Here is a 12,196-nt window from a genome sequence, read left to right as displayed (position 1 = left end):
GATAAAAATGATACCTCACTTGTGTGGGTAGGCCTAGCGCCCACGACAGGAAATGCCCCAAAACGCAACGTGGACACATCACATTTTTTGAAAGAAAACAAAGGTGTTTTTTGCAAAGTGCCTACCTGTAGATTTTGGCCTCTAGCTCAGCCGGCACCTAGGGAAACCTACCAAACCTGTGCATTTTTTTAAACTAGAGACCTAGGGGAATCCAAGATGGGGTGACTTGTGGGGCTCTGACCAGGTTCTGTTACCCAGAATCCTTTGCAAACCTCAAAATTTGGCTAGAAAAAAAAATTTCCTCACATTCTGGTGACAGAAAGTTCTGGAATCAGAGAGGAGCCACAAATTTCCTTCCACCCAGCGTTCCCCCAAGAATCCCTATAAAAATGATACCTCACTTGTGTGGGTAGGCCTAGCGCCCGCGACAGGAAATGCCCCAAAACGCAACGTGGACACATCACATTTTTTTAAAGAAAACAAAGGTGTTTTTTGCAAAGTGCCTACCTGTAGATTTTGGCCACTAGCTCAGCCGGCACCTAGGGAAACCTACCAAACCTGTCCATTTTTTAAAACTAGAGACCTAGGGGAATCCAAGATGGTGTGACTTGTGGGGCTCTGACCTGGTTCTGTTACCCAGAATCCTTTGCAAACCTCAAAACGTGGCTAAAAAAACAAATGTTCCTCACATTTTGGTGACAGAAAGTTCTGGAATCAGATAGGAGCCAAAAATTTCCTTCCACCCAGTGTTCCTCCAAGTCTCCCGATAAAAATGGTACCTCACTTGTGTGGGTAGAACTAGCGCCCGCAACAGGAAATGCCCCAAAATGCAACGTGGACACATCACATTTTTTAAAAGAAAACAGAGGTGTTTTTTGCAAACTGCTTACCTGTAGATTTTAGCCTCTAGCTCAGCCGGCACCTAGGGAAACCTACCAAACCTGTCCATTTTTTAAAACTAGAGACCTAGGGGAATCCAAGATGGGGTGACTTGTGGGGCTCTGACCAGGTTCTGTTACCCAGAATCCTTTGCAAACCTCATAATTTGGCAAAAAAACCACATTTTCCTCCAATTTTGGTGACGGAAAGTTCTGGAATCAGAGAGGAGCCACAAATTTCCTTCCACCCAGTGTTCCCCCAAGTCTCCCGATAAAAATGATACCTCACTTGTGTGGGTAGGCCTAGCGCCCACGACAGGAAATGACCCAAAACGCAACGTGGACACATCACATTTTTTTAAAGAAAACAAAGGTGTTTTTTGCAAAGTGCCTACCTGTAGATTTTGGCCTCTAGCTCAGCCGGCACCTAGGGAAACCTACCAAACCTGTCCATTTTTTAAAACTAGAGACCTAGGGGAATCCAAGATGGGGTGACTTGTGGGGCACTGACCAGGTTCTGTTACCCAGAATCCTTTGCAAACCTCAAAACTTGGCTAAAAAAACACATTTTCCTCAAATTGTGGTGACAGAAAGTTCTGGAATCAGAGAGGAGCCACAAATTTCCTTCCACCCAGTGTTCCCCCAAGTCTCACGATAAAAATGATACCTCACTTGTGGGGGTAGGCCTAGCGCCCGCGACAGGAAATGCCCCAAAACGCAACGTCGACACATCACTTTTTTTTAAAGAAAACAAAGGTGTTTTTTGCAAAGTGCCTACCTGTAGATTTTGGCCTCTAGCTCAGCCGGCACCTAGGGAAACCTACCAAACCTGTGCATTTTTTAAAACTAGAGACCTAGGGGAATCCAAGATGGGGTGACTTGTGGGGCTCTGACCAGGTTCTGTTACCCAGAATCCTTTGCAAACCTCAAAATTTCACTAAAAAAACATATTTTCCTCACATTTCGGTGACAGAAAGTTCTGGTGTCTGAGAGGAGCCACGAATTTCCTTCCACCCAGCGTCCCCCCAAGTCTCCCGATAAAAATGATACCTCACTTGTGTGGGTAGGCCTAGTGCCCACGACAGGAAATGCCCCAAAACGCAACGTGGACACATCACATTTTTTTAAAGAAAACAGAGGTGTTTTTTGCAAAGTGCCTACCTGTAGATTTTGGCCTCTAGCTCAGCCGGCACCTAGGGAAACCTACCAAACCTGTGCATTTTTGAAAACTAGAGACCTAGGGGAATCCAAGATGGGGTGACTTGTGGGGCTCTGACCAGGTTCTGTTACCCAGAATCCTTTGCAAACCTCATAATTTGGCTAAAAAAACACATTTTCCTCAAATTGTGGTGACAGAAAGTTCTGGAATCAGAGGAGCCACAAATTTCCTTCCACCCAGTGTTCCCCCAAGTCTCCCGATAAAAATGGTACCTCACTTGTGTGGGTAGGCCTAGCGCCCGCGACAGGAAATGCCCCAAAACGCAACGTGGACACATCACATTTTTTAAAAGAAAACAGAGGTGTTTTTTGCAAACTGCTTACCTGTAGATTTTAGCCTCTAGCTCAGCCGGCACCTAGGGAAACCTACCAAACCTGTGCATTTTTGAAAACTAGAGACCTAGGGGAATCCAAGATGGGGTGACTTGTGGGGCTCTGACCAGGTTCTGTTACCCAGAATCCTTTGCAAACCTCATAATTTGGCTAAAAAAACACATTTTTCTCAAATTTTGGTGACTGAAAGTTCTGGAATCTGAGAGGAGCCACAAATTTCCTTCCACCCAGTGTTCCCCCAAGTCTCCCGATAAAAATGATACCTCACTTGTGTGGGTAGGCCTAGCGCCCACGACAGGAAATGCCCCAAAACGCAACGTGGACACATCACATTTTTTTAAAGAAAACAAAGGTGTTTTTTGCAAAGTGCCTACCTGTAGATTTTGGCCTCTAGCTCAGCCGGCACCTAGGGAAACCTACCAAACCTGTGCATTTTTTTAAACTAGAGACCTAGGGGAATCCAAGATGGGGTGACTTGTGGGGCTCTGACCAGGTTCTGTTACCCAGAATCCTTTGCAAACCTCAAAATTTGGCTAGAAAAAAAACATTTCCTCACATTCTGGTGACAGAAAGTTCTGGAATCAGAGAGGAGCCACAAATTTCCTTCCACCCAGCGTTCCCCCAAGAATCCCTATAAAAATGATACCTCACTTGTGGGGGTAGGCCTAGCGCCCGCGACAGGAAATGCCCCAAAACGCAACGTGGACACATCACATTTTTTTAAAGAAAACAAAGGTGTTTTTTGCAAAGTGCCTACCTGTAGATTTTGGCCACTAGCTCAGCCGGCACCTAGGGAAACCTACCAAACCTGTCCATTTTTTAAAACTAGAGACCTAGGGGAATCCAAGATGGTGTGACTTGTGGGGCTCTGACCTGGTTCTGTTACCCAGAATCCTTTGCAAACCTCAAAACGTGGCTAAAAAAACAAATGTTCCTCACATTTTGGTGACAGAAAGTTCTGGAATCAGAGAGGAGCCAAAAATTTCCTTCCACCCAGTGTTCCTCCAAGTCTCCCGATAAAAATGGTACCTCACTTGTGTGGGTAGGCCTAGCGCCCGCGACAGGAAATGCCCCAAAATGCAACGTGGACACATCACATTTTTTAAAAGAAAACAGAGGTGTTTTTTGCAAACTGCTTACCTGTAGATTTTAGCCTCTAGCTCAGCCGGCACCTAGGGAAACCTACCAAACCTGTCCATTTTTTAAAACTAGAGACCTAGGGGAATCCAAGATGGGGTGACTTGTGGGGCTCTGACCAGGTTCTGTTACCCAGAATCCTTTGCAAACCTCATAATTTGGCAAAAAAACCACATTTTTCCTCAAATTTTGGTGACAGAAAGTTCTGGAATCAGAGAGGAGCCACAAATTTCCTTCCACCCAGTGTTCCCCCAAGTCTCCCGATAAAAATGATACCTCACTTGTGTGGGTAGGCCTAGCGCCCACGACAGGAAATGCCCCAAAACGCAACGTGGACACATCACATTTTTTGAAAGAAAACAAAGGTGTTTTTTGCAAAGTGCCTACCTGTAGATTTTGGCCTCTAGCTCAGCCGGCACCTAGGGAAACCTACCAAACCTGTCCATTTTTTAAAACTAGAGACCTAGGGGAATCCAAGATGGGGTGACTTGTGGGGCTCTGACCAGGTTCTGTTACCCAGAATCCTTTGCAAACCTCAAAACTTGGCTAAAAAAACACATTTTCCTCAAATTGTGGTGACAGAAAGTTCTGGAATCAGAGAGGAGCCACAAATTTCCTTCCACCCAGTGTTCCCCCAAGTCTCCCGATAAAAATGATACCTCACTTGTGTGGGTAGGCCTAGCGCCCGCGACAGGAAATGCCCCAAAACGCAACGTCGACACATCACTTTTTTTTAAAGAAAACAAAGGTGTTTTTTGCAAAGTGCCTACCTGTAGATTTTGGCCTCTAGCTCAGCCGGCACCAAGGGAAACCTACCAAACCTGTGCATTTTTTTAAACTAGAGACCTAGGGGAATCCAAGATGGGGTGACTTGTGGGGCTCTGACCAGGTTCTGTTACCCAGAATCCTTTGCAAACCTCAAAACTTGGCTAAAAAAACACATTTTCCTCAAATTGTGGTGAGAGAAAGTTCTGGAATCAGAGAGGAGCCACAAATTTCCTTCCACCCAGTGTTCCCCCAAGTCTCCCGATAAAAATGATACCTCACTTGTGTGGGTATGCCTAGCGCCCGCGACAGGAAATGCCTCAAAACGCAACGTGGACACATCACATTTTTTTAAAGAAAACAAAGGTGTTTTTTGCAAAGTGCCTACCTGTAGATTTTGGCCTCTAGCTCAGCCGGCACCTAGGGAAACCTACCAAACCTGTGCATTTTTTAAAACTAGAGACCTAGGGGAATCCAAGATGGGGTGACTTGTGGGGCTCTGACCAGGTTCTGTTACCCAGAATCCTTTGCAAACCTCAAAATTTTGCTAGAAAAAAAACTTTTCCTCACATTCTGGTGACAGAAAGTTCTGGAATCAGAGAGGAGCCACAAATTTCCTTCCACCCAGCGTTTCCCCAAGAATCCCTATAAAAATGATACCTCACTTGTGGGGGTAGGCCTAGCGCCCGCGACAGGAAATGCCCCAAAACGCAACGTGGACACATCACATTTTTTGAAAGAAAACAAAGGTGTTTTTTGCAAAGTGCCTACCTGTAGATTTTGGCCTCTAGCTCAGCCGGCACCTAGGAAAACCTACCAAACCTGTACATTTTTGAAAACTAGAGACCTAGGGGAATCCAAGATGGGGTGACTTGTGGGGCTCTGACCAGGTTCTGTTACCCAGAATCCTTTGCAAACCTCATAATTTGGCTAAAAAAACACATTTTCCTCAAATTGTGGTGACAGAAAGTTCTGGAATCAGAGGAGCCACAAATTTCCTTCCACCCAGTGTTCCCCCAAGTCTCCCGATAAAAATGGTACCTCACTTGTGTGGGTAGGCCTAGCGCCCGCGACATGAAATGCCCCAAAACGCAACGTGGACACATCACATTTTTTAAAAGAAAACAGAGGTGTTTTTTGCAAACTGCTTACCTGTAGATTTTAGCCTCTAGCTCAGCCGGCACCTAGGGAAACCTACCAAACCTGTGCATTTTTGAAAACTAGAGACCTAGGGGAATCCAAGATGGGGTGACTTGTGGGGCTCTGACCAGGTTCTGTTACCCAGAATCCTTTGCAAACCTCATAATTTGGCTAAAAAAACACATTTTTCTCAAATTTTGGTGACTGAAAGTTCTGGAATCTGAGAGGAGCCACAAATTTCCTTCCACCCAGTGTTCCCCCAAGTCTCCCGATAAAAATGATACCTCACTTGTGTGGGTAGGCCTAGCGCCCACGACAGGAAATGCCCCAAAACGCAACGTGGACACATCACATTTTTTGAAAGAAAACAAAGGTGTTTTTTGCAAAGTGCCTACCTGTAGATTTTGGCCTCTAGCTCAGCCGGCACCTAGGGAAACCTACCAAACCTGTGCATTTTTTTAAACTAGAGACCTAGGGGAATCCAAGATGGGGTGACTTGTGGGGCTCTGACCAGGTTCTGTTACCCAGAATCCTTTGCAAACCTCAAAATTTGGCTAGAAAAAAAACATTTCCTCACATTCTGGTGACAGAAAGTTCTGGAATCAGAGAGGAGCCACAAATTTCCTTCCACCCAGCGTTCCCCCAAGAATCCCTATAAAAATGATACCTCACTTGTGGGGGTAGGCCTAGCGCCCGCGACAGGAAATGCCCCAAAACGCAACGTGGACTCATCACATTTTTTTAAAGAAAACAAAGGTGTTTTTTGCAAAGTGCATACCTGTAGATTTTGGCCACTAGCTCAGCCGGCACCTAGGGAAACCTACCAAACCTGTCCATTTTTTAAAACTAGAGACCTAGGGGAATCCAAGATGGGGTGACTTGTGGGGCTCTGACCTGGTTCTGTTACCCAGAATCCTTTGCAAACCTCAAAACGTGGCTAAAAAAACAAATGTTCCTCACATTTTGGTGACAGAAAGTTCTGGAATCAGAGAGGAGCCAAAAATTTCCTTCCACCCAGTGTTCCTCCAAGTCTCCCGATAAAAATGGTACCTCACTTGTGTGGGTAGGCCTAGCGCCCGCGACAGGAAATGCCCCAAAATGCAACGTGGACACATCACATTTTTTAAAAGAAAACAGAGGTGTTTTTTGCAAACTGCTTACCTGTAGATTTTAGCCTCTAGCTCAGCCGGCACCTAGGGAAACCTACCAAACCTGTCCATTTTTTAAAACTAGAGACCTAGGGGAATCCAAGATGGGGTGACTTGTGGGGCTCTGACCAGGTTCTGTTACCCAGAATCCTTTGCAAACCTCATAATTTGGCAAAAAAACCACATTTTTCCTCAAATTTTGGTGACAGAAAGTTCTGGAATCAGAGAGGAGCCACAAATTTCCTTCCACCCAGTGTTCCCCCAAGTCTCCCGATAAAAATGATACCTCACTTGTGTGGGTAGGCCTAGCGCCCACGACAGGAAATGCCCCAAAACGCAACGTGGACACATCACATTTTTTGAAAGAAAACAAAGGTGTTTTTTGCAAAGTGCCTACCTGTAGATTTTGGCCTCTAGCTCAGCCGGCACCTAGGGAAACCTACCAAACCTGTCCATTTTTTAAAACTAGAGACCTAGGGGAATCCAAGATGGGGTGACTTGTGGGGCTCTGACCAGGTTCTGTTACCCAGAATCCTTTGCAAACCTCAAAACTTGGCTAAAAAAACACATTTTCCTCAAATTGTGGTGACAGAAAGTTCTGGAATCAGAGAGGAGCCACAAATTTCCTTCCACCCAGTGTTCCCCCAAGTCTCCCGATAAAAATGATACCTCACTTGTGTGGGTAGGCCTAGCGCCCGCGACAGGAAATGCCCCAAAACGCAACGTCGACACATCACTTTTTTTTAAAGAAAACAAAGGTGTTTTTTGCAAAGTGCCTACCTGTAGATTTTGGCCTCTAGCTCAGCCGGCACCTAGGGAAACCTACCAAACCTGTGCATTTTTTTAAACTAGAGACCTAGGGGAATCCAAGATGGGGTGACTTGTGGGGCTCTGACCAGGTTCTGTTACCCAGAATCCTTTGCAAACCTCAAAACTTGGCTAAAAAAACACATTTTCCTCAAATTGTGGTGAGAGAAAGTTCTGGAATCAGAGAGGAGCCACAAATTTCCTTCCACCCAGTGTTCCCCCAAGTCTCCCGATAAAAATGATACCTCACTTGTGTGGGTATGCCTAGCGCCCGCGACAGGAAATGCCTCAAAACGCAACGTGGACACATCACATTTTTTTAAAGAAAACAAAGGTGTTTTTTGCAAAGTGCCTACCTGTAGATCTTGGCCTCTAGCTCAGCCGGCACCTAGGGAAACCTACCAAACCTGTGCATTTTTTAAAACTAGAGACCTAGGGGAATCCAAGATGGGGTGACTTGTGGGGCTCTGACCAGGTTCTGTTACCCAGAATCCTTTGCAAACCTCAAAATTTTGCTAGAAAAAAAACTTTTCCTCACATTCTGGTGACAGAAAGTTCTGGAATCAGAGAGGAGCCACAAATTTCCTTCCACCCAGCGTTTCCCCAAGAATCCCTATAAAAATGATACCTCACTTGTGGGGGTAGGCCTAGCGCCCGCGACAGGAAATGCCCCAAAACGCAACGTGGACACATCACATTTTTTGAAAGAAAACAAAGGTGTTTTTTGCAAAGTGCCTACCTGTAGATTTTGGCCTCTAGCTCAGCCGGCACCTAGGAAAACCTACCAAACCTGTACATTTTTGAAAACTAGAGACCTAGGGGAATCCAAGATGGGGTGACCTGTGGGGCTCTGACCAGGTTCTGTTACCCAGAATCCTTTGCAAACCTCAAAACTTGGCTAAAAAAACAAATTTTCCTCACATTTTGGTTACAGAAAGTTCTGGAATCAGAGAGGAGCCACAAATTTCCTTCCACCCAGCGTTCCCCCAAGTCTCCCGATAAAAATGGTACCTCACTTGTGTGGGTAGGCCTAGCGCCCGTGACAGGAAATGCCCCAAAACGCAACGTGGACACATCACATTTTTTAAAAGAAAACAGAGGTGTTTTTTGCAAAGTGCTTACCTGTAGATTTTAGCCTCTAGCTCAGCCGGCACCTAGGGAAACCTACCAAACCTGTGCATTTTTGAAAACTAGAGACCTAGGGGAATCCAAGATGGGGTGACTTGTGGGGCTCTGACCAGGTTCTGTTACCCAGAATCCTTTGCAAATCTCATAATTTGGCTAAAAAAACACATTTTCCTCAAATTTTGGTGACAGAAAGTTCTGGAATCAGAGAGGAGCCACAAATTTCCTTCCACCCAGTGTTCCCCCAAGTCTTCCGATAAAAATGATACCTCACTTGTGTGGGTAGGCCTAGCGCCCGCGACAGGAAATGCCCCAAAACGCAACGTGGACACATCACATTTTTTTAAAGAAAACAAAGGTGTTTTTTGCAAAGTGCTTACCTGTAGATTTTGGCCTCTAGCTCAGCCGGCACCTAGGGAAACCTACCAAACCTGTCCATTTTTTTAAACTAGAGACCTAGGGGAATCCAAGATGGGGTGACTTGTGGGGCTCTGACCAGGTTCTGTTACCCAGAATCCTTTGCAAACCTCAAAACGTGGCTAAAAAAAAAAATGTTCCTCACATTTTGGTGACAGAAAGTTCTGGAATCAGAGAGGAGCCACAAATTTCCTCCCACCCAGCGTTCCCCCAAGTCTCCCGATAAAAATGATACCTCACTTGTGTGGGTAGGCCTAGCGCCTGCGACAGGAAATGCCCCAAAACGCAACGTGGACACATCACATTTTTTGAAAGAAAACAGAGGTGTTTTTTGCAAAGTGCTTACCTGTAGATTTTGGCCTCTAGCTCAGCCGGCACCTAGGGAAACCTACCAAACCTGTGCATTTTTGAAAACTAGAGACCTAGGGGAATCCAAGATGGGGTGACTTGTGGGGCTCTGACCAGGTTCTGTTACCCAGAATCCTTTGCAAACCTCAAAATTTCGCTAAAAAAACATATTTTCCTCACATTTCGGTGACAGAAAGTTCTGGAATCAGAGAGGAGCCACAAATTTCCTCCCACCCAGCGTTCCCCCAAGTCTCCCGATAAAAATGATACCTCACTTGTGTGGGTAGGCCTAGCGCCCGCGACAGGAAATGCCCCAAAACGCAACGTGGACACATCACATTTTTTTAAAGAAAACAAAGGTGTTTTTTGCAAAGTGCCTACCTGTAGATTTTGGCCTCTAGCTCAGCCGGCACCTAGGGAAACCTACCAAACCTGTGCATTTTTGAAAACTAGAGACCTAGGGGAATCCAAGATGGGGTGACTTGTGGGGCTCTGACCAGGTTCTGTTACCCAGAATCCTTTGCAAACCTCAAAATTTCGCTAAAAAAACATATTTTCCTCATATTTCGGTGACAGAAAGTTCTGGAATCTGAGAGGAGCCACAAATTTCCTTCCACCCAGCGTCCCCCCAAGTCTCCCGATAAAAATGATACCTCACTTGTGTGGGTAGGCCTAGTACCCACGACAGGAAATGCCCCAAACGCAACGTGGACACATCACATTTTTTTAAAGAAAACAGAGGTGTTTTTTGCAAAGTGCCTACCTGTAGATTTTGGCGTCTAGCTCAGCCGGCACCTAGGGAAACCTACCAAACCTGTCCATTTTTTTAAACTAGAGACCTAGGGGAATCCAAGATGGGGTGACTTGTGGGGCTCTGACCAGGTTCTGTTACCCAGAATCCTTTGCAAACCTCAAAACGTGGCTAAAAAAAAAAATGTTCCTCACATTTTGGTGACAGAAAGTTCTGGAATCAGAGAGGAGCCACAAATTTCCTCCCACCCAGCGTTCCCCCAAGTCTCCCGATAAAAATGATACCTCACTTGTGTGGGTAGGCCTAGCGCCTGCGACAGGAAATGCCCCAAAACGCAACGTGGACACATCACATTTTTTGAAAGAAAACAGAGGTGTTTTTTGCAAAGTGCTTACCTGTAGATTTTGGCCTCTAGCTCAGCCGGCACCTAGGGAAACCTACCAAACCTGTGCATTTTTGAAAACTAGAGACCTAGGGGAATCCAAGATGGGGTGACTTGTGGGGCTCTGACCAGGTTCTGTTACCCAGAATCCTTTGCAAACCTCAAAACTTGGCTAAAAAAACAAATTTTCCTCACATTTTGGTGACAGAAAGTTCTGGAATCAGAGAGGAGCCACAAACTTCCTTCCACCCAGTGTTCCCCCAAGTCTCCCGATAAAAATGATACCTCACTTGTGTGGGTAGGCCTAGCGCCCGCGACAGGAAATGCCCCAAAACGCAACGTCGACACATCACATTTTTTTTTAAGAAAACAAAGGTGTTTTTTGCAAATTGCCTACCTGTAGATTTTGGCCTCTAGCTCAGCCGGCACCTAGGGAAACCTACCAAACCTGTGCATTTTTTAAAACTAGAGACCTAGGGGAATCCAAGATGGGGTGACTTGTGGGGCTCTGACCAGGTTCTGTTACCCAGAATCCTTTGCAAACCTCAAAATTTGGCTAGAAAAAAAACATTTCCTCACATTTTGGTGACAGAAAGTTCTGGAATCAGAGAGGAGCCACAAATTTCCTTCCACCCAGCGTTCCCCCAAGAATCCCTATAAAAATGATACCTCACTTGTGTGGGTAGGCCTAGCGCCCGCGACAGGAAATGCCCCAAAACGCAACGTGGACACGTCACATTTTTTGAAAGAAAACAAAGGTGTTTTTTGCAAAGTGCCTACCTGTAGATTTTGGCCTCTAGCTCATCCGGCACCTAGGAAAACCTACCAAACCTGTACATTTTTGAAAACTAGAGACCTAGGGGAATCCAAGATGGGGTGACTTGTGGGGCTCTGACCAGGTTCCGTTACCCAGAATCCTTTGCAAACCTCAAAACTTGGCTAAAAAAACAAATTTTCCTCACATTTTGGTTACAGAAAGTTCTGGAATCAGAGAGGAGCCACAAATTTCCTTCCACCCAGCGTTCCCCCAAGTCTTCCGATAAAAATGATACCTCACTTGTGTGGGTAGGCCTAGCGCCCGCGACAGGAAATGCCCCAAAACGCAACGTGGACACATCACATTTTTTAAAAGAAAACAGAGGTGTTTTTTGCAAACTGCTTACCTGTAGATTTTAGCCTCTAGCTCAGCCGGCACCTAGGGAAACCTACCAAACCTGTGCATTTTTGAAAACTAGAGACCTAGGGGAATCCAAGATGGGGTGACTTGTGGGGCTCTGACCAGGTTCTGTTACCCAGAATCCTTTGCAAACCTCATAATTTGGCTAAAAAAACACATTTTCCTCAAATTTTGGTGACAGAAAGTTCTGGAATCAGAGAGGAGCCACAAATTTCCTTCCACCCAGTGTTCCCCCAAGTCTTCCGATAAAAATGATACCTCACTTGTGTGGGTAGGCCTAGCGCCCGCGACAGGAAATGCCCCAAAACGCAACGTGGACACATCACATTTTTTTAAAGAAAACAAAGGTGTTTTTTGCAAAGTGCCTACCTGTAGATTTTGGCCTCTAGCTCAGCCGGCACCTAGGGAAACCTACCAAACCTGTGCATTTTTGAAAACTAGAGACCTAGGGGAATCCAAGATGGGGTGACTTGTGGGGCTCTGACCAGGTTCTGTTACCCAGAATCCTTTGCAAACCTCAAAACTTGGCTAAAAAAACACATTTTCCTCAAATTGTGGTGACAGAAAGTT

The sequence above is a fragment of the Pleurodeles waltl genome, chromosome 1_2, assembly GCF_031143425.1.
Source record: "Pleurodeles waltl isolate 20211129_DDA chromosome 1_2, aPleWal1.hap1.20221129, whole genome shotgun sequence".
Taxonomy (NCBI): Eukaryota; Metazoa; Chordata; class Amphibia; order Caudata; family Salamandridae; genus Pleurodeles; species Pleurodeles waltl.
This window is presented reverse-complemented; position numbering follows the sequence as displayed.